General features: G+C 34.4%; 2 long non-coding RNA genes across 2 annotated transcripts; both read left to right on the top strand.

Moving 5' to 3' along the window:
• Positions 1-9,040: 9,040 nt before the first annotated feature.
• Positions 9,041-10,093, top strand: LOC128557175 (uncharacterized). The gene is made up of 2 exons (XR_008371089.1): positions 9,041-9,671; positions 9,990-10,093. It is a non-coding gene; the product is annotated as an uncharacterized LOC128557175 (long non-coding RNA).
• Positions 10,094-10,177: 84 nt separating this feature from the next.
• LOC128557174 (uncharacterized) lies at positions 10,178-13,645 on the top strand. The gene is made up of 3 exons (XR_008371088.1): positions 10,178-10,929; positions 11,892-12,521; positions 12,843-13,645. It is a non-coding gene; the product is annotated as an uncharacterized LOC128557174 (long non-coding RNA).
• The last annotated feature ends 10,653 nt before the right edge of the window (positions 13,646-24,298 follow it).

The following is a 24,298-nucleotide window of genomic DNA, read 5'->3' as shown; positions in this document are numbered from 1 at the left end:
TAATCGTACTCACGACGCCATTTTAAATTTGTTTTCTGACTTAAAGACGCTCGCTACAGTTTCGTAATTTTTTTCTCAATAATAGATTTTGATGAAATGTTTTGTATTAAAAGACCATGTTATGATGTATTGAAAAATGAAATAAAAATACTAGGTCACCAGCTTTGTTTCAATTTAATTTGCCCCTAGATATGGTGCTATCTTAAACATTTTTCAAAATTTCTGTAATCCTAAAATATATTTCAGTAAAGTACAATAATCAGCATAAATTTGATTTTCTAAGTATTTTTATAACGGAAAACAATATATCTATTTGAAACATGCTCAGAGAAATCAAAAGAACATGATTTTGTAAAGAAAGGAATACTTGTTCAGCAGACCCAAGGGCTAATTTTGCATATTTTTGTCAGTTTTAAGTTGGTACTTCCGCTATTTTATCGAGTTTCACATAATAGAATTTAATCAAACTCTGCATATACCTTTGGTTATGTCTACCTAATCTAAAACAAAAAGAAAATTGATAGGTCACCATATTAGATTTCGCTTAAACCAAATTACAACGAGGTGGGGTGGGGCGGTCATTTATACAACGCAAGTTGGTACGGAATACTCTTTCAGTGTTTGAGCAAATGACTTAGAAATATATATATAAAATTATCAAACGGCAGATTTCTTAATAAGCGGATTTTAAGGTGTTTCTTAAGCATTTTGATGGCATAGAACGATGAAAGTTTCCGTCCTTTTTTTAACAAAACCTATAGTTTACGAATGTACGGTACGGGATTAGAAACAGCTGTGACTCAATGCAGAGTTTGAGCGCTGGTATAAATAACAAACTCCAGTATATGTAGGATTGAAGCAATTTGAACTAGAAGTACTTTAAATGTATATATTTTGTAACCATGGTGATACTTACCCTAACCTTTAGTCAGTATATTATACATTTTGTACATTAAATGCATGCGAACATACAATAATTTGCGAATTTTTGCCGTACGCGACATTAGATAATCACTTCCGGGCATGCGCAGAAGACCTCACCAAATCTGCAGTGAGCTACATCGATTACAAATTGGCACGGTGTTGGGGTAAATATCGACCCGTCCGGAAAAACTGTAGCGAGTGCCTTTAAGTCATTTCTTACGTATCTTAAGTTTAAGCTTTTTTAAGTTTTATGAATAGGACTTAAGTTTTTACTTAGACTTAAACTGAAATCACCACAAACTTAAGTAAAATCTTCAACTTAAGTCAAAACTTATACTTAAGATGCTTTATGAATACGGTCCAGCTCTCTAACACATGCACATATATATGTGTGTGTGTGTGTGTGTGTGTGTGTGTGTGTGTGTGTGTGTGTGTGAACTCCGGTGTAAGGACCGAACTGTTGTGCGCTTTACTTGTTAAATGAAGGAAAATAAATAGATAACAATTCAGAAATTTTCAAACACATACACTTTATCAGTTTAATGTTAACGGGACATTAATTCCAGAAGTGCTAAACTAATCGGGAATACTTGATGAGTCTCTCTCAGGTGTAAACGTTTTAATTCATTACGGCTTACCATTACTTGCACTTAAATCAGGCAATATAAATCGAAAAAATTTATTAAGAACATGTATTTTTGAATGGAAATATAACATGTCGTAATGTTAGAATTGTTAAATGCTATGTTTATTTATTTTTATTGAAAAACAAATGATAGTCATTTTAAACAACAGAGAGATGTAATACCTTTATAGCCAAACATGTAGGCGTGGCTTAATGCATGCCACTAACCAGAGGTAGGAGTTCTATGATAGTCGTAAATGGCAGTACTAGAAACACTGTAAATAAACCAATATAAACCAACTATGTTGTCCTCCTATCTCTGAGTAAAACACTTACATTAGATACATAACATGAACATTTAAAACAAGTAATTTACCAATTTTGGATAGAAAAGTATATTACTGTGTTAAAAATAAGGAACTGTAATTTGGGTCAACTTGCTTCTTATTTAAAAAATTTAACCAAAAAGACTTTCATTTAGCTATTGTATGTGTACTTATGGATGTTTCTTCTTCCATAGAGGCCGCCAGAGCTAAAATACAAATGGTCCTTGTGTGAACCCCTACCAAGATTGTTCAAATTACCCCAATTCAAGAACATTACCACCAGAGGGCGTGGTCACTTTTCCCTACGCGTATACAGTGAAAACCAAAACAAATCTTCTTGTCAGAAACAGCAGGCCCTATTTTGAAATAATTATTCACAAATATTTCTTAGGTGATCCTTTACGAATATTATGCAATAATTCTGTTTTATCAAGAAACTTGGCCGCCATGGGGTGTGGTAACTTTTCTGTCTATATATGTTGTGGAAATTGTTTGATATTATTCCTTAGTGTCCTGGGTCATCATTTCCCCAACGTCGTTCCCCATCTGCCCCCCACCCCCCACCCCAAATACACACATCCAAACATACAAACACACACACTCACGCACACGCGCACGCACACGCTCACACACGCACACACACACACGCGCGCGCATTTCCTTCCGGTACTTATTAAATAGAAACTTTTAAAATGTTCTAGTCAGAAAACACTGTCGTTTCTTCAAAATAATTCCACAGACATTTTCTTTGCATATCCATCTTTCAAACTGCGTACGTAAGCTGCGTTACTGAGGTGAGCGATTTAGGGCCATCATAGTCCTCTTGTCTGTAGACTAAGTATAGTGTTACTTCGTCTTTGTTGAAAATATTTTTGTTTTGCGTAGATGCTCTATGTCGTCAAAAGCCAAACGGTATATTTCGATTAGGTCATAAATGTGGTTTCATGTGCCACTGCAGAAACAATGAACAGTGTGACGATACTACTGGGGAATGTACTTCCGGATGCGCAAGCTTCTAGTATGGACCAGGATGTCAGTACAGTGAGTATAATACTATTTATTTAACAAAAGCCAGTTTACCAAAGATTATCCGTTGCAAGTGGTTGTTGATATTAACTGGTATAATATTTACTTTGCTACATGGAGAATTTTTGCAAATGTTACTATTCAATTTACTTGATAATATTCTGAATGAAAATATTACTGTGCGTATATATAATACTATTACTTGAATACATATATATGTTTAGGTATTCCTATACTCCCGCTTTGCAATTTCAAATTAAAATCATAATTCTATGAAAACGTTATAAAGTCGCAACATAAATTAACATAAACTTAACATGTTTCTTCTAGTTTGAGTTTCTGGCAATTTAACACACACTAACACTTAAAAATATCCTGTGGCTATTTGTTGCTGAAATATTTTATATTTAGATATTTTCATTAAGTGTAGAAAATCGTCATCAAATAGATTCTAATAGACAATAAATGTATATGTAGTATATGCGCTATTTATAACTAAATGTCATGCAATATTAGTTGATTGTTTAAAAACTGTGTTCAACTATACATGTATGCAGCGTGTACTGTTTTTAACCTAATGCATAGTACTGTAAATACACATGAACTGGCTAATTTTAAGATAACATAAAATGCATGTTGTAATTGTTCATGTTTTAAGATATCGAATTGGGCCTTTAAAATGTTTGTGCATGTTTCACAATGTACATTATTCACAATGATCTCACAGAATCCCTGATATAATTATGACAGGTCTCATTTACATATTTGCTTCCAAAATCATTGTAGATTTTATTACAAAACAAAATACTTGACCAGTTATTATGTATTCTTTAATGTTCTTTGTAGGGATACAGCATTATGCGAATATTATGATATCGTTGCCGTCACGGCTTTCCTGATTGGAATAGGTTTTAAAGGAGTCCATGAAATAAAAAGCAGATTTATTATGTAGAGATAGACCCTAAAAGTTTCAAAAGTAGATATACATTTAAATAACGTATAGAAATTCTAAGCCCTTCAAATAACCTAAAATGATTTTACAAATGTGAAATTTAAGATAGTGTTGTTTATATCAATAACAGAAGTTTTAATATTTAATTTATAGCTGTGTTTCCGCAAAGAATGACAACTCCTGCTTCAGGCCAATACCTGCCAGCAGAGATATCTATTAGTTTATTTCCCTTGCAATTACACTATTGAAGGAAAGTGGAAACGGTTTTAGACACAATATCATACCTTTTTGCACAACAAAAACATTTAGGATATATTCATGTGTTTGATTTACTATTTAAAAGCTGCTTCATATGTTTTTGTCAGCTTACTTATGGTAAAAAATACTTTTAACAAGGCTATAATAAAAGGAAATACCAGCAGGCATTTTATAGTGAAGATAATATAGTTTTGTTTTATCAAAATGTCACAATAGAACAGGCTTTATAATACAGGACAAATATGAATAGTAAAGGTGCAAGTATATTGATCTCTATTTCCTATGCCTATATTATGCATATAAATGCAACATAAATCCCATTATCAAATAAGCATATTTTTTGCAAAGAGGGTAAAATTTCATCAGGTTTCATGTATGATTAGCAAAGGTAGTTGTCTATATTGTTAATATTTCATTAAACCATGCCGACAGAACATTCTAGTATAAATGTTTAAGTGAACGAAAGTAAGTTATCTTCCGTACAAAAGCTATATTTTGCACAGACTGACATACAGATTGCGAATAATAGATATTATTTTCTATTGTTATGTGAATATATTAATGCGAATAAACGTACTTAAAGTATTTTTCTCCTTATTTTGCGGCTACATTCTGAAACAAAAGTGTAAAATATTTCCAAATTAATGTCCTTGACTGAACAACTTACCGATATAAGTTATTTTCATACTCATTCAGGAAATTTATTCAAATACATTTTAAAAGAAATGTCAACACAATATAGTTTTCCTGATACTTGAACTTTATGATTTATTTTTACAAAAATGACCAAACTTACCATTTATCATGAGTTAAAATTTTATAAAAAGCTAAGTTAGCCACCTAGTTATCTTGAATATTAAATAAAATTGCCAGTTTTAATTTTTTCGCAAATATAAGTTTTAAATGTCTACTAAATAGCACTTAAGATTTTTTCTTAAAGGTGGTTAATCAGATTTTGGTCCACTAACACATTTGTTCAAAACTTTAACAACTGATCATTCACAGTAATTTGTGTTCACTGAGTTCTTAACACATGGTGCATTTTCAGTGGAAGTATTTTTAGTATTTTATTTTCCTATCCTGGTTGCCTAACCAAGACAGCATTGTTTTAGCATCAGTATAAATTAAATAAATATATTTTGCCCGTAAAAGAATATGAATATAAGCAAAATAGTATTAAATTTGTAAATATTTTGCTAAAATTTATTAGAATTGCAAGTTAAAAAATTGTTATAACCTCCCTTTGTCTATCTTGGTTGCGCAACCAAGATAGATTAAAATAGGTGAACTCCAAAGCTACAAGCCGTTTTAACTTTTTTGTTTCAAATGGACGGGTCTGTGGTTAACTACGTTGAACTACGCCCGGATTGCTCCGGATGTGTAAGGAAACAAATAGGTTTGACAAATTTATTACGTTATAAATCTCTAAATAAATCATAACATAACCTTAATCAACCTTATTAGAACCGGAATAAAACCGTAATAGCTCGCTTTTTTTTCAGCACAGTGATTGTCTTCCGGACTGTTACGATCTTTTAAGATCTGTTACGAAAGAACTATTACGGATTTATTACGGGTTCCTTACGGATATATTATCCGTGGCAAAATTTTGAGCATGTTCAAAACTTTGCACCCTTGTCCCCGGATGCCCCCGATTCCTGAACGGATACACCAGATGATTTACGAATGAGTTAGGAGTTCTACGGACGCGTTACAGGTGTTATCCGGAACTCATCCGCAAGCCCATCCGGGGCAATGTGATTGTAGCTTTAAGTACGGACAGCCTCGGATAACTACGTTCAGCTACGACGAGGTACGTTTCAGTACGGATAACTACGTTTTAGTACGTTTAACTACGGATGAATAAGTTTTAGCCAAGTTGAACTAATACCCCAGTCACACGTACGGCACAGATAGCTACGTTTAGCCACGGATAGAAACGTAGCAATTCGTACCGATCCGTACCTGAGCCGTACATCAAAGTAGTAATCCGTATCAATCCGTAATAACACTTGGTCAAAACGTATTCTAGACGTACTCCAAACTTGCAAGTTTCTCCAACTTTTGAACATGCACAAAAGTTTGAGCGATCCGTGACGATTTAAGCGTGACTTAGTCCAACTTGGTCGAAACTTATTCATCCGTAGTTAAACGTACTAAACATAGTTATCCGTACTGAAACGTACCTTGCCGTAGTTTGACAGGATGTAAAAGATAATCTTAATGAAAACGTTGCTTAAAACTACAGTCACACATACGGATATGTCCGTGCGTTGAGGTACGGTGCGGATTGGACTGATCTGTGGGGGGTTGGATACGGATAAGTACTGAGCAGTAAGTCTTAGTACGTGAAAATATGTGTGAAATGGGGAACAAAAAGATACAGGAGGCGATTAAGTACGGATAGGTACGGCGTACTACGTTGAACTACATTTTACTGTGCCTGACAACTTGCCCAGCGCGTGGACGGATCTGCGGTGAACTACGTTGAACTACGCTTAAGTACGGACAGCCTCGGATAACTACGTTAAGCTACGGATCAATAAGCATTACTACGTTTGCATTAAGGTTTAGTAGCGGGTCGGTAAGTTTCATATAAATTGGGCCACGTGTAGCCGGCGTTTTCATTACGATTATCTTTGACATCATGTCAAACTACGGCAAGGTACGTTTCAGTACGGATAACTACGTTTAGTACGTTTAACTACGGATGAATAAGTTTCGACCAAGTTGGACTTAGTCACGCTCAAATGGCTACGGATTGCTCAAACTTTTGTGCATGTTCAAAAGTTGGAGAAACTTACAAGTTTGGAGTACGTCTTGAATACGTTTTGACCAAGTGTCAATACGGATTGATACGGATTACTACTTTGAGGTACGGCTCAGGTACGGATCGATACGGATAACTACGTTTCTATCCGTGGCTAAACGTAGCTATCCGCGCCGTATGTATGACTGGGGTATAAACGTGGCCTATTCATATGAAACTTACCGACCCGTTACTAAACTTTAATGCGAACGTAGTTATGCGTATTGATCCGTAGCTTAAGGTTTTAGATCACTAATAGAGAACCTCCTTTTTGAAGAGTATTCAATTCCTACCATAAACCTACTTTTACTGCAATTCTTAGGGGGGTGTAGGTTCGAGCCCTACTGGGACCAAATTTTTTTTTACTTATTTTCCTTTTTTACTACTAAGTTTTTACTTCTTTCAAGACTTATTATTCATGTTTTGTACAAAAATGGAAAAATATTAATCTTATAAGCAATTTCTTGGTGTTCAAAGAGAATTTTCTACTAAAACTGAAGGGGTAGAGTTACAAATCTTTAAAAATATTGAGTTACGCACGGTGAAAGTTCTCTATTTTGCTTTAACTCTTAGATTATATATTGTGGAAGAAATTTAGGTAGGTTTTACAAGATCCTAAGGTTATATTTAAATGGAGTAAGCAAAATTCAAAACAGAAACACATCATTCGACCTTATTTTTTCAATGTTGAAGTATGAATTCTGTCTCATTAAATCCGTTTACTTGAGGCACCATAGAGAAAATGATATTGACATTTTTATATTGTGTTTTATAATTGTTTACCAATAGTCTGATATTTCTTCTATTGAAATTAATGGTAAAATGAGTTCTCTGCAAACGTTTTGGATAGTGGCTATCACTTTAAAATTTGTCTCGACTTTAGCTTGAGGAGATACCATAAGTTATTCAAAAAATTTTAAAAACGGCACGGTAAAAGTTGTTTAAAATTTGCAAAATAGTGCAAAACACAGTTACCTTTCAGAATATTCCAAGCAAAGACCATTTTGTAAACATTACTATTAGTGACCTAATACCTTAACGTAGTTATCCGAGGCTGTCCGTACTTAAGCATAGTTCAACGTAGTTCACCGCATATCCGTCAACGCGCTGGGCTAGTTGTCAGGCGCAGTAAAATGTAGTTCAACGTAGTACGCCGTACCTATCCATACTTATTCGCGTCCTGTATTTTTTGTTCCAAGTTTCTCACTATTTTCCCGTACTAAGACGTACTGCTCCGTACTTATTCGTGTCGACTCCCACAGATCAGTCCCATCCGCACCGTACCTCAACGCACGGACATATCCGTATGTGTGACTGTAGCTTAAAGTCACACTCAAATGACTACGGATCGCTCATCTGGGAAGACTGAAATGTATTTATTGTACAGAAGTTGTTGCTCTGGAGAGGTTTATGTACTAAGCACTTTGCCTGGCGGCAAGTAGCAAGGTATTTGCTCTTCAGGGATGTCCTTAATAGTAATTAACAACTGTATAACTGTACAGGTGTATATTTAGACTATGTTAAGTATATATTCTAGCATAAAACTGCTGTTCTTGTCACTTTTCGGGGGTGTTCTAACTGGAGAAAAACGTGTTATCAGAGAGATCATCAGCTCACGTGCTGTTAAAACACCTTTTTATATATGCACGCCTCAAAACGGATGATTCAAAAGGAAATGGCGTCAACTTTAAAAAGTAACGCAGACATTCCCGCATGTTTCATGGATATTTAATGACGTTGAGTGATAATATATTCGTTGATCAGTTTTTACGCGTTTTATGCTAGAATAGCGTTTACGCATGTTTTTCATGTTACAACATCTGCAGATGAAAGAAAAACATGCGTTCGGGATTCTGCAAATATCACAACATGAAAAACATGCGTTTTCCCTACATTCAAGTATTTAAAGTATCTCATTGTAATCGCAATTAAACCAATGAATGTTGTATTGATGTATGTCATGCACTTGCATGTTTATATATGTATGTAAATGATAATCTGGCTGGAGACTTGTATCATTAACTTAACTTGAATTTCGCGAGATGCATGATGTAAATCAGGGCAAGCAAGTATAAGAAACTTTATACCTAAAATAATTGGTTCTGCAGTGTGTATAGTGGTATTTATGCTAATTCACAGAATTTGATACTGTTTAAATAGCACAATTTTTGTCATATATCTAACAATTTAGCGCTGGCAATGGCAATAACATTTCGCTCATATAACTCAACGTTTTGCTCCGTTTTCGCTTTCTTGTTTAATGTTTGAGTGTCATGCTATGCTTCCTACAATTTTCTTTTTTATCTGTTTTGATTTTTCTTTTGTATTTCTTGCAAGGAAATTCACAAATCAAACTGGTTTACAGACAGCTGAACAGGGTTACATACGAACGATATCTGAACAGCTAGAGGGACAAGTGAACCGAAACTATGGCGGAGAGCGCGATCTAGAAATCTCATCACAAGAATATGAAAGACTTAACATATACGTAAATGATGCAGGAGACATCTACCAGCAACTTAATGCTGACCAAACTGGCAAGGCTCGTTTAAAGAATATTACTGGTAACGAGCACATTTATGAACAGACCAGTCGACAAAAGTGACTGTTCTTCCAACATACCCAAGCAAACTTATGCTGTATGTGACGAATGAAATCTCACAAGATTATGCATATAACGATGTTGCCTGACACTTTCTTTAACACTTTCTTTTAAGCAAAAGATATTCTTGTGCTTGAACGTCTCTTAGTGTGATTGTTTCGTGTAACCATATCGGCAAGAGTGTTTGTGATAAAATCTCTCTATAACTTATTAGTATATCGAAATTGATAAAACATACTAAAATGTCATCAATGTTCTAACCTTTCTGTATGAAGTGCTAATCTTTTAATAAGAATTAAAGAAGTGTCATAAAAAGTATTCATGAGAATATAACTACAATATCTTTGTACAAAAGCATGCAGTTCCCACTTTTACAGCTAGGCACATTTTAATGCAGGTAAATGAATTAAACAGTGATTGGAAGTTTACAATTTGAATCCAAAGAATGCTAGTGAAATATTCTTTAGGTGTGATCATATTTTATACAATGTTAACTGTGGGACACAAAAGTGTCATATAGTGGCAAATCATGTAAATCTCGTGTTACTAATTGATATTTACTAAAGTATAATTTCAAAATACTGTAAATATCTTTAACGGAGGGAGGGCGGGAAGGGCCTACAAGTATGTATTTGAAGACAGGTGACCAATTTTCTCAGTATATAGCGCAAATAATCACGAGGAAATTATGTGTTTAGTTCCAGCAAGACGATGTATCTCGTTTGGGGACTGCAATTAGAAATTGTTTCTGCTTTAATTTGTACACTGCATATTATAACGTATGTATGACCTTTATTATTACTTTCACTGCACTTTTCAAAGTTGTTTTCCTTGCAATCTGAATTTTCAATACCTTCGTTACCCTTTGACTAATTATTTTAAAAAACACTTATTTACAGAAAAAAACTAATTTGTACCTTTAAGCTTTTTTTTCATTTTCTAAGAAACTGTAGGTTTTATTCCTGTGATCAGAAACTGGGAGTAGTGTTCATGAAAAGATTGAACATGCAACTGTTTTCAGTAGCATTACTTTAACAATTCAAGATTTAGTTCAGAAATATTACATTCTTGCTTCTGATGCAAACTAGACCAACTACCAAGTTGAAGCGAATTACAAAACAAGTTTTACTTTGTATACAAGCTTCTTCTGGCATTGATTGATCAATACCATGAAAAAACTATTAAACTGAGTACCCTTTTGTTTAAGAAATAAGGTTGATTAATTATTATAAATGCATACTTATTTAAGGTCATTATATACTGCTTATGCGTTTTATTTTATGTCAAAGTTCTTTTTCTTCTTTGAAATTTTTATTGCATGTAAAGGTGTAAGTGCAAAGTCTGGTAGGCAGCTTAGTGTAACTCACATTCCACCCACATCAAAGGCGCTCAGTGAGAGACAAAAATGTAAGTCTGTCTTAGTTTGTTTATCGTCGTTCATTCATAATGTCCGTTTCACATTCATGTTACAGATTTCTTTACCATTTTTTGAAAAGATTTGATACCAGTCAGGTTTGGAATTTCTATGATGCTAAAGTAAAATATGCAAATTGGGAGTTTTGTAAAAACAGGTTTTGAATTATTGCATTGCACAAGAAATTGTTAAATGATGACTTCATTGAGTATATTACCTGTTGTTTGTAATGTTCCACTCAACATATGTTTTGAGAATCTTGACCAGGATATGAAAAAATAGATATTGTTTATAGCTTTTGATAATTCTATTATCCGGATCTGACAGTATTTGTAGTTTTGGATCCATTTAACGAACTTGTCCATAGAAAGGGAAATAACACCGTGTCATAACAATTTGCCTGTATTTCTCAATTTTCAGTTTGAATATCAACCAACTGTTTTACAGCTTTTGATAATTCTATTATCCGGATCTGACAGTATTTGTAGTGTTGGATCCATTTAACGAACTTGTCCATAGAAAGGGAAAAAACACCGTGTCATAACAATTTGCCTGTATTTCTCAATTTTCAGTTTGAATATCAACCAACTGTTTTATTCTACAGATTTTAAATACAGCCATTACACTTTTAGATGAATGTAAGATTAAGATCAGTGGTAAGGGTATCATTAAAAAAGATAATAGGTAAGGGTAGATTTTTTCGGAAGCACAGAGCACCAAAAATTTGTAACCCATTTGATGGTATCAGTGCGGCTATCAGAAACCAATTTGTTGACTTGTGAAATTATTAAAATTCTAACCAAATGTATCCATAATATGAATATGTCCAAACAGTGGAAACACTTTGGTTAACAGCAATACTTGACAAAGCTTGATTACCATACCCTTTATTTTCATGTGGTAGTAACTTTATAAAACAACCACTGTTTTTAATTGTGAAGTAAGTTTTTTCTAGAGTTCAATCAAAAAGTGGTTGATCTGCAGAACTTCATGAGAAAACACAACTTCATAAAAAAGCTGACATTATGTGGTATTACTGGAATGGAACAAGACGAGAATGATGAACCAATGTTGACAATAGTAATTAAGATTTCCATATTAGAAATTTTAAGTTGTATTATCAAATCAAGTGCTGAATGAAGGACATTGGTATCTTATTTATATTGGCCAAATAAGTGTATAACTGTTCAATCACAATTAAATGTCATAACGTATCAGCCATTTCAGTTTGTAGAGGCATTACGTATTCATTTTGTTTTACTTATACATGTATCAGTGTGTAGTATTTAAAGCAAATGCTAAGCCTTTTTCTAAAACACAAACATGCTTATTTTATGTCTACATAATTACTGTATATTAATTGCTCATATTTTCAGATACGAAATTTGAGCATAATGTATCTTTAAGTTGTTAACAACAACATTTTAACAATGTTCCTTGAAGTTCCAAATATGTATATGTGTTTTTTATTTATAGTCAATATTTCAGATGAAAATACTGGAGAATACACACAGATACTTTTATCATGCTGCTAAATCTGTTTAATATTCAAAACGTAAAGTTAAATCTGCTTGGTATTCAAAAGGTAAGGTTTAAGTCAATGTTTATGAATATTCAAAAAGTAGACAATGAGAAAAGTTTCCACATGTACTTTTCCTTAAATATATATAACATGAACATCAGAATCAATTAAAAGGCGCGATGCTCTGGTGATTGAGATGTCGATGGCTCAACCCATAGGTCAACGGTTTGAGCCCCACTGAGATCACGATTATACCTCATATGATACATGAAATGTTAATAAGGGAAGAAAGAACTGAGAGTGATTCAAATAAGCTTATAGCTTTCATCATAATCATAATATTTATATAATAATAATAATGTATATAATAATACTGTCTTCTAGATTTCAGATTGTGACTTGATTTCTGCTTTAAAATTATCAGTACAGAACACAGAATTCAGGAAGAAGTTAACGAATGGAAGTTTGATGTTTAAAACTTATATGAACTTTTGTTTAAATGTGTATAGAAAAATCTGTACTATCTTGTGTTTTATTTACACATTAAAACATTGATCTCAGAAGAAATTTGTAGTAAAACTACACAATATGGTTGCGCCAAAAGTTTTGACTTAGATACTACTTAGAAAATACTGAAGGATGATTTTTAACTAAGCTATACATAACAATATGGAAAGTTATCCTACTTCGCAGCTTGGTCAAGTTTTTGACTTTCTTTCATATTATCTCTGTTATAACTTGATTGGTTTGCTTCAAACTAAAAATGGGTTGCATCAGCACCCGTATCATACATATTACACGAGGGCTGTAACCGTGGCACCAAAATTATATGCATCAAATTCAGGTTAAACTTTTGGTGCACTTTCATTGTATTTCTGTTATCATTTGTAAGTTTTGCTTCAAACTTAAAATGGTTGTCTCACATCATTACCCACATCAGAATATGACTCTGGGCGAACTATTCTATGAATTATTCTCCTTTTTCTGGGATGGGGCCACCCATACTCTTTAATTTTCATAAAGTAATTAAATTTATCTTGTCAATTCAGAAACATCACACGTTTTGTTATCTCTGCTGAGATATTAATAGTGATAGCTCTAGTTTCCTCAGATAAGCCACATTTCACTTCTGGCACCAGACCAGAAAGAAAAAGCCACTGAACACGCTATACCTAACCCTAGGTATACTGGAATGAACTTCCCTAGTGTAGTTCCGTTGTAGATAACAAAATTATTCTGATTGGCTGATATTGATATGTATGTCAATCATCGTGTAACTTGTACGCAACAATGTGTATATTCAACATAAATGTGCAATGTGAATTAAATAAACAAAAGGAATGTGTATTACTGAATGATTTTAAATTCAAATTCATTTCTAAGATGACTTCAATTCATCAATTCGAGTTTTATTGTGTAACTGTGAATATTTTACATTTTGTTTTTGTTTGTTTACATTTTGCCTAACATGTGTACACGGCCGGAAGTTTATTAGGTAAGTTCATCCAAGTTTTTTTTCTGGAACGTTGACGAAAGCATAAATTATGCGGAATGTATCTGCGATAAGACATATTGAGACAATGTGATTTGTGCACGATGGAAGATAAATTACCATTTGTCCAATATGCATAGTACCCACTCACAGAACTGCACGTTTTATGTGAGAAATGTGCGATTGAAATGGCTTATTATATTTTCCCGTTCATGATCATGGTTCTTCTAGTGCACTTAGGGGTAGGGTATATCAATTACAGAGGCATTTTCTTTCTGGTCCGGTGCCAGTGCATTTCACTATCTGTCGTCAAAAACGTAAGCTTGCTGTTCTCCTTTGAGTTGTGTCGTTTAACTTGGTTGGGTAAATTACAACATCCACTCTTCAGATTTTTTACTGTTTTTAACATTAATTTAGCAATATTTTCTTTTTTTGACAGAACAAATTGCCTCACGTGTCACACATACCCTTGGTTTTTATCTGAAAAATGTCAAGGTCACACGAAGAGGTCAAAAGTCATGTCAGATATTGTTCTGACTATAGTTATGGATGGAGCTATCTTTTTTATTTAGCGGAATGTTTGATTTTGGGGTCAAAGGTCATGCCTGATGCGTACGACAAACAATAATGGAGGACACCGCCAACCTTGGAAAGTCAAGGATTTATTTTCAGGGAATTTTGAAAATTGATTGGGAAAAGTTTCAAGCAATTTTACTTTGTGTAGATATGTTGCTGGCTTGGCTCACTGTGCGTTTAGTTATGCATAAATTATTTGTTATAATATTTATTGTGCCTAACGCTCACTTCTAGCTTCATATGACAATTGTTGGAATCCCTGCTATTAACTATATATTATGTTATGTACCTAGTGATATTTTCAGTAAAATACTTTGTTATGATATATTGAAATTTGTTTTACTTTCATTATCTACCTTGGTATGTACAATGGATATCTTGAGTGAAGACCTGCCATTTGAGCTCCACTATCAGCTTACGTTCTTGTCCAAACCCAAGTGTCTACATTTGTATGCCTCTCCCCCGCATTCCCCTTCAAAGGAGAGACGACTGGTTATCAAATCTGTTTCTGATCAATAACTAGAGAATAATTTGGCCTGCAGTGATCAAACTTTATTGGATGATTGTCTGTGGTCAGTTCATGACATTTATTGTTTTGGTTGTCAGTAGGTCAAAAGGCCAGGTCACAATCACATGGAGACTGAAACTGCATCTTTGTACTGATCATGCAAACTAATATTTAAGTAAGTTTATGCATAAACACATCTTGCTAAATGCTACATCTTTTTCCTAAACAATTGACGTTATGTTAATTATGCAATGAAATACTCCATAGAATCGTTCGTAATTCCAGTGATGCGTCTCTAAATTATATTCTAGTACTTATAACACTTGTAAACGTTGAGTTCTGTTCAACCCGGGGCTAGAGGGCGTAGACGGTAGCATGCATTTTCACTACCGTCCATGAACAGGCTCAATCAAACCGAGCCTGCAACATTTTCGTTGATGTCGTGAAGGGCGACCTGTGGTTTTCCACTTTTTTATTTTAGTCTAGGGCTACAGATATATATGGAACACTAATCCCCCTCCACAAATAAAAACAAGTATGCGTTGAAATAAAAATCATTCTGTGAAAAGAGGATTAGTCATGTTTTCACATGTTTCTGAGTATTCTATCACGTTCGAGCCCATATTAATTTGAACATATACTCGTATTGCAAACGAAGATTATTTTTTACATGTATTAAGGTATATGTCTTGGCTACAGTTCTAGACACACGTCAAGTGATATTGGGTGGCCTAGAGATCAAGGCAGGTCGTGCTCGAATATATAGTAGAGTAACTCAGTAGGTAAAGATACAATGGTATGTTTTGACCTTGGTTGGAGTCCCTTCATTACAATGTTCCGTTTGTACCATTTCGGTTTTCATTTCTCAACCTTATACTTCGAAATCACGAAAGTACGAAGATGAATTTCAAAGTAGATACCACAGTAGTGAAAATCCAAATTACGCTAGTTAAAACTAGAAATTACTATTATATATAATATTTGCGAGGGATTTTCAGGAAGCTGACGTCACATGTCCAAAGAAGAGGCCTCATTACGAAATTTGAACTTGTTTCAATGCTAAAATACTGCTGTATTCTGCGCCGAGACGATGGACTTGAGCGAAGATTTGGTCACCTTAGGGCATCGAACAAGTCGTTATGAGATACAAAAAGAAATTTGTTTTAGCAATTTATGCATTATGTGCGAACTTTGTTGAAAATTGTAATTTTTAGGTGTCCAAAATGAGCTTCGAATCCCTGTGAATGCTGTGATTAACAGTTTTCAGGAGGTCTTGAAGATGAATTGAACAATATTAATATATCGTTGGTATGTATATCCAAAAATATGTGAATATTACATTGCCGACGGATTTTCAGTATATCGACGGCATATGTCCAAAGAAGGCCTCGTCAAGAAATTTGAACATGTTTTGATGGTTAGATACTGCTGTATTCTGCGTCGTAACGATGGACTTAAGTCAAACATTTTTCAGGGTTGTGGGTTAGTATAATTAAATTAGTATAACTAAAATATTTTTTCCATAGGATATATATGACACTAATGCTGTCCACAATTGTACGACTTTCAGCAAATTGCGTTATTTCCCACCTATTATTTATGGACAATAGATGAATAGATTTGCCACTGTTGATGTGTTATTCTTCATAGACTATATGTGTTATATGATAACTAAAATTAATGCCATTAATATGTGTATATAATGTTCTGAAAATAAACGGGGTTAACCTTTTTGGGACCTGAAAAAGAAATATAAAATGGCACTATCATCAGCATATAAAATTCAATTATTATCAATACTACTGTTAATATCATTTACATATCATTAAAGTTAACGCTAACTGATTCGTTCCTTACCATTATATGTGATATAAACCCATCTGTATTTTCCTCATCCATCAGTTTAAGTTTGTTACAGAGTATATCACGATCAACTTTATCAAATGCTTCTTGTACATCTATCATAATCATACAAGTGAACATACCTTTTGCATTATTGCTTCTGATTTGATCTAACAAATAAATAAGACAGGTATCAGTAGAGTAAGAACTTCTAAATCCAGACTGGAGATCATACAGCAGTTTGTTCCCAACTAAAAACTTTTCAAGCTGTGATTGTGCCGGTTTTAGAAACAATGCAAGAAATACTGACTGGTCTGTTATTGCTAACATCAGGTTTACTACTGTTCTTATATATAAAGGCTTAACCGTCATATTTTGTACAACATTTTCTGAAATCGACATATTGATAAAATAGGCAACAGGTATCTTTAAGAAAGAAGATGTAGCTTTTAAAAACCTGGCTGGAACTTTATCTAATCCAGTACTTTTGGAGGAATTAAAATTCTTCCGTTCTTTACAAAAAAGGATTCAGACACATGTCTTAAGGTATTAGGCCCATAATAGAGTACCTCCTTTTTGAAGAGTATTCAATTCCTACCATAAACCTTCTTTGACAGCAATTTTCACGTGGGGGGGGGGGGGGGGGGGGGGGGCGTAGGTTCAAGCCCTACTGGGACCATTTTTTTTCCATGTTTTCCTTTTTTTCTAGTAAATTTGTACTTCTTTCAAGACTTGTTATTGATTTATTGTACAAAAAATGGAAAAAAAAAACAAATCATTTGATATGCGATTTTTTGCTGTTAAAAGTGAATTTACCTCTTAAACAGAAGTGGTAGAGTTAGACATCTTTAAAAATACCGAGTTACATGCGGTAAAAGTTCTCTATTTTGCCTTCATTCTTTAGATTACATATTGTGGAAGAAATGTAGGCAGGTTTTACTTCTTCCCCAAGGTTATTTTTGAATGAAGTGAGCAAAATTCAAAACAGACCCGCAGGATTCGACCATAATTTTTCAATATTGGAGTTGGAATTCTGTCTGATTAAATCCGTTTACTCGAGGCACCCTAGAAAAAATGATATTGACAGTTTTTATTTTTAGTTTTATGATTGTTTACCAATAGTTTGATGTTTCTTTCATAAAAAATAATGGAATAATAAATTATCTGTAAACGTTTTAGATAAAGGCCACCACTTTGAAATTTGTCCCTACTTGAGCTTTAGGAAATGCCATAAATTACACAAAATTTATAAAATACGGCACGGTAAAAGTTTTTAAAAATTTGCATATAAGTGCGAAGCACGGTCAACTGTAAGAATATACCAAGCAAATGCCATTTTTTAAACATTACTATTAGGGGCCTAATACCTTAAATAAAACTTGCTGTTTAAGGGATTTTTGTTTTAGAAAAGTTAAATAAAGCATATGAATTAAGGTCAATCATTTTGGTAGAAAATGGCAGTTTTTCAATTAATATTGATACAACTATAGTAAAAAGTCATTAAAATGATTTGCATATTTTTCTTCGAGCTGTGATCATTTTCCCTATCAATATTGAGAACATTTTTGTCATTCCCATTAGGAGAAATGCACGTTTTTGTGACATCTATAGAGGAATTTGTTTGTGCAAGATGTCAATGCAATGTTGTTTTTGGTCATTTTAGCCCATTTCGGTTTTAGGTAAACAATGCGATTAATGATGTTTTATAACCTTGGCGGTCTCTTTCGATATTTATGATTTTGCATAAGATTTCTGCTCAACCAGTGGTTAGAGGGCCTGGACGGTAGCTTGCATTTCCACTACCGTCCATGAACAAGCTCAGTCAAACCTAGCCTGCAATATTTTCATTTATGTCATGTTGGGCGACCTGTGGTTTTCCACTTTCAAAATTTTCTATTTAATTATCACAGCAGCGTTGTCTGTGCTCTTTGGCGACCATAAAATGTTTGCCCATACAGCATTTTCTAAGCACCAAAACATGTTCAAATTTCGTAAATATGGTGCTCTCTTTGGACGTATGCCGTTGGCATACAAATACACAACTTTACGATTTTCAATATTTATTTTACCGTCTTCAGTCAGCACATGATGCATAAATTGCTAGAACTGGTTTCATTTTGTATCTCGATGACATAAGAGAATATGGCACTATCTGAGCACCCAAACATGCTTAAATGTCGTAATGAGCCCATGTTTTGGTCACCTGAAAAATGGCCAAAATTACGATTTCCACAATTTTCACCGTTTTTCTTCGGCACATAATTGCTAAAACTAATTTCATTTTGTATCTCATAACGACTACAACGATGACATAAGGTGATCAAATGTTGTCTCGAGTTCATCGTTTCGAATCAGAACTTAGCAGTATCTAAGTACCAAAATATGTTCCAGTTTTGATATAAGACCTTCGTTGGACGTAAGCCGTCGGCATCCTGAAAATTCGTCGGCAATGTAAAATGTAATATTTTTTGTCATACATACCAGCAATATATCCACATGATTCAATGCATCAAAAAGCCCTCCTGAACGCTGTGAATTACAGCAGTGCCATTTGTGCCACTTTTCGTACACCTGAAAAATGTTTAAATTACTATTTTCAACAGATTTCACCGTTCTTCGTCGGCATATAATGCATAAAACAGTCTTCATATTGCATCTCGATAGATGACCTAAGATGACCAAATCTTGGCTCGTAACATCGTTTCGGCACAGAATACAGAAGTTTCTTAGCAGCAAACAAGTTCCAATTTCGTGATGAGGCCTTCATTGGGTGTATGCCGCTGGTATCCTGAAAATCCGTCGGATAGACATATAAACATACCAACAATATATCCACATGGTTCAATTCATCCTCAACCTCTCGTGGATGCTGTGAATTACAGCAGTAACAAAGACTCGAGCCCATTTTATGACACCTGAAAAATACTGAAAATTACCATTTTCAACATAATTTACCGTTCGTTGTCGGTACATAATGCATAAATTGCTTAAACAGATTTCATTTTGTATCTCATAACAGCTCCAAAGATGCATTAAGGTGACAAAATATTGGCTGGTGCCCATCTTTTCGAGAGAATACAGCAATTATCTAAGCACTATAATCATGTTACAATTTCGATAATATGGCTTCTATTGAGTATCGTTCGACCGAAGATCCGCCGCAAAATGTCATATGACTTTTATTTTAGCTTTAATTTCCACATAGTTGCATCGAAAACTTTCTAAAAAATAATGGAATTACACATTGACAAATTTACGATGTAAAACCACAATTTTCCATTCTTCTCGAATCATAATACACAATTTAAATAAACGGATTAGATAGTTGTTGATTCATTACAGTGCACCGCTAACCAATTGTAACAAATTAGGGTCCAGTCAATGTTTTTAGAGAGCATACCTAAACAGGTTCCAATTTAATAAATGATGTCTTTTGGAATTTAATTTTGCTTAGGCAAATTAAATCCGACTACAATTAACATATTTGAATGGTTATTGTTCATACATACCATATATATCAACAAGAAGTATTAATGCACCTGAAAGCTTTTCTACGAGTGTGAATTTTAGCCGTAAGTATGAGATTACAGTATATTTCCTTCCATTGGAAAAATGCACCAAAAGAGAAATTATAGCTTTTGAAGTAAGCAGTTTTTTTTTCCCATAACCATTACTGTTCTTGAAAAGGTTAATATGTATATTACCTACCTGGCGTTTTTTTTCGAATAGAGTTTTAGCATAGACGCCTCATAGACCATGTTAGAGGTCTATAACAATTACCACACCGTCCTACAGTCACGTTACAAACTTTTGTGACAATAATTCCCAATGCCTGTATGGATTCGAACCCTGGTGTCCGGGTGCTATTCCAATGTCTATCATACCACGAGCCAAGCGTTGACCAGTGTTTGGCAGAGATTAAATTTCAACGTACAGTTCTATGCCGAAAGCGACCGTAACAAATTGAGTAAACTATGGAAGTCCGTGCATGTCTTACATGCCGGTAGGATATACACTTGTATATTTTCAATATTTACTTAAAATGATGATAAACTAGACTGGTCATAAATTTACATCAAATATCAATTTACACCAACGCTTGAGAATTGTCGAAGTTAAAACGCAACTTCTTTGGTCTACTGGATAAATGCTCAAAACGGGACATTTATATTTTTGAACAAACAAAAAATTACATTGATTATAACTCAAAAACAATTTCTTCAATGTGCGAATTCAGATGTTTGAGGACAGAACGACTTAAAACAAAATATGTTTATTCTAATCGTGCCATGCAGTTGAACAAAGGCTCATCCTAGAAAATCCGGCTATTATAGTAAAATGCTATCATTCTTTGTTCAATATTTACCGCAAATAAATTGCACTATATTAGCACCAAAAAGTCATCCGAAGTAATGTCCAAGAATACATTTGTCCATAGCTACTTTGTCAACGAAAAATAAGAAAATAAGTATTTCAACGAATTCAGCGTTGTTCCGCATCAATATATATAACTTTGCAAATTGCAAAGCTCGATAATACTAATGACGCACAATTTGGTTCTGATCGTTTGGAGTCAAGTTCAATAGCGCAAGACACGTTCAATTTGTGCAGACGCTTACACTTTATCCAAGCCTGATAGTTCCGATAGAATTGTTCAGATATTTTAAAACACATTTCCTCTGGTGGAATGGCAGCCGGTACTGCGTGGGGGGGTGGATGGTGGGAGAGTAGAGAAAATGAACACCATTTAGACGATTTCAAAGGGCTATTCATTTCCATATTCATAAAACCGTGTCATATTTGGGTACGATAATAAAATTAAGCTTTACAAATATGTCATCTTTGTATGTCTATACACGACAAGTAAAATACCCTCGTCTCCATGTTTGGCGAGTTATAACATTTTGTACGTCTCATGTTCGCAAGTTTCTAGTGCACATTCGTTGTGTCGTCATGCGCGCGCCTGAATCGGGTAATTACATCGTCGATTACTTTATCTACGATGTTGGGGAAATGCAATGAAAACAGAATAGATACACAAAAGTTACATCTTAAAAATTTTAATTTTGACTATTTACCTAATACACATGTAATCATCATACAATCACGCTGTTAAATATACGTTTCTTCGCATACAAAAAATATTTTGATCAGTATCTAACAGTTGTCTGAGTGTGAGCATTGCCATCTTATAAATTGTCAAACTTATGTTTTTTTCATTGATTTCTATGTTCCCACTTCGACAATTGGCGAGATTATACATCCTCGTCGAGTGTGATATCCTGAGAAAGCACCAGCTGTTACGATATATTTTACACAAAAAATACAAAAAACCAATTAACGCTTTGTATGTAACGTCATACACCCCATTTACTTCTTAAAGTTACGAATGACAACTATACAATTGTAATAACGTAATATAAATCGAATTTTAATCCATTTTAATATATGCAGTATATTTGTAGTAATTAAAGATGACTAAATAAAGTTAAGTTCTTCAAAATCAAAAAAATCTGATAAATATGGATGTCCATTTGACTTAACACCATTGCGAACTATAATCTTCATCAATGTTTGCACATGTGTTCGCGATCTTTCATGCAATCATACCAACAATTCATTTCTAGATATATTTGACAAATGTAGTTTACACGTGCCTAGCAAGTGGCATTTGTAATACGTAATAATAATCCGATACATTTCAGCACAGCATGAGTTTGGTCACTCTTAATTTTGTTTTTAATTATACATACATTTTACAAACGTTTCTCAAATCCGAAACCAATCTGGACTATGTAAAACAAAGGAGCATGTAGGCAAGCCAGTTATCATTCTCGGAATAGGTCTGCATGGTGTTTATAGACCGAATAGATATTTGAAAACCGATCTGCCGCTTAAATCCTTAATTACAATGCCCTCCAGTCTGCGTGTGTATTTCAGTCCCCAGAAAACCCAGAAGAGAACACATGTTATCCCAACTCATATTTTATGAAGGATGACAAATTGGTGGCCAGTGTGGTGGTGTCTGTCACGGTACGGACTTGGTCACGTTAGGGGAGAAGATGTGTCAGGCAGCCGGTTAGCTCAGTCGGTAAAGCACTCGCCCTGTCGCCCTGTAAGCGAGGGGTCCCGGGTTCGAGCCCCGGACTGACTGCACATTTTTCTCACCTTGTGACAAATGGCGCCCAACATGGGACCGTGGCATGCTTGCTTGGTCAGTCTTACGACGCTTGCAATATTTTGTACCTCCGGAATTCGAGGACGAATTTCCAATTTGTGGGGGTGTATGTCACGGTACGGACTTGGTCACGTAAGGGGAGAATATGTGTCAGGCAGCCGGTTAGCTCGGTCGGTAGAGCACTCTTTTAACGGAAGAGCATTAGTGTCAGGTGTATGTTATTTATTAACTCGAAATTTCGAGTTACTAAGTCGAAATTTTGAGTTACGTATCTCGAAATTTCGAGTTACTAACTACAATAGTTTACGTTGATGTATAGGTCCTGGCCAAGATTAGGTACCTGATGTATCCATCGGGTAGCCATACAGGCTCATATGATTAAGATGACCGGGCAGCGTTTGCTCATAAAAAAGATCACTATTTAAACCATGTTTAAGTCTGGAATTTGAGTCCATATGGCAAGCAAATATAGACATACCCTACATGAACGCGTAGTTATGAGTCTGACCAAGATTGGGTACCTGGATAGATCTAGATTTTGAGGAGAGGTCATAGAAGGTGACCGGGAAGTATTCAAACTTAGAATATTTCACTATTTTGACCATATCTGGAAGGTTTCCGACCTAGTTCGAGCCCTTACCACCTGAACATACTATACATGTAAATGAAGGTATAGATCCTGGATACAGTTTGAAATCTGGAGTAGCTCTAGAGGCTATGGGGTAGGTCATACATTGATGTATGGTAGTATATGTTCAAGTCGCTACATGTTGGGTACAATAGATGTGTAGATAGATGATTCCACTTCGAAGAATCAAAAGTCGTCCATTACATTTTTGGCCTTTGACAGACGGACAGACGTTCAAATTTTGCGGATAAAAGGGCAAGATACGAAGTCGAAATTTCGTGTCATTAACTCGAAATTTCGAGATACGTAACTCGAAATTTCGAGTTAATAAATAACATACACCTGGCACTAATGCTCTTCCGTATCTTTTTCAGAAAATGATATATAAAATATTTTTTCAGACTGCGTACTTTGATGCAGTTAGCTACATATATATCTAAAATAGATAGTGCCTACTTGAAGTTTGTATTTTTAGTTACAATGCATATATAAGCAGCTCTCAATTCAGTTACTCATCACATTTCCCTTTGTTTAATTGAAACATTATACTAAGCAAGAGTAAAATGATTTTGGGTTTAACTTTAGAACTTAAACTTCATTTCCGAGGAAGCAGTGT

The sequence above is a fragment of the Mercenaria mercenaria genome, chromosome 5, assembly GCF_021730395.1.
Source record: "Mercenaria mercenaria strain notata chromosome 5, MADL_Memer_1, whole genome shotgun sequence".
Lineage (NCBI taxonomy): Eukaryota > Metazoa > Mollusca > Bivalvia > Venerida > Veneridae > Mercenaria > Mercenaria mercenaria.
Note: the sequence above shows the minus strand (reverse complement) of the source record. Positions and strands in the feature narration are given on the sequence as shown.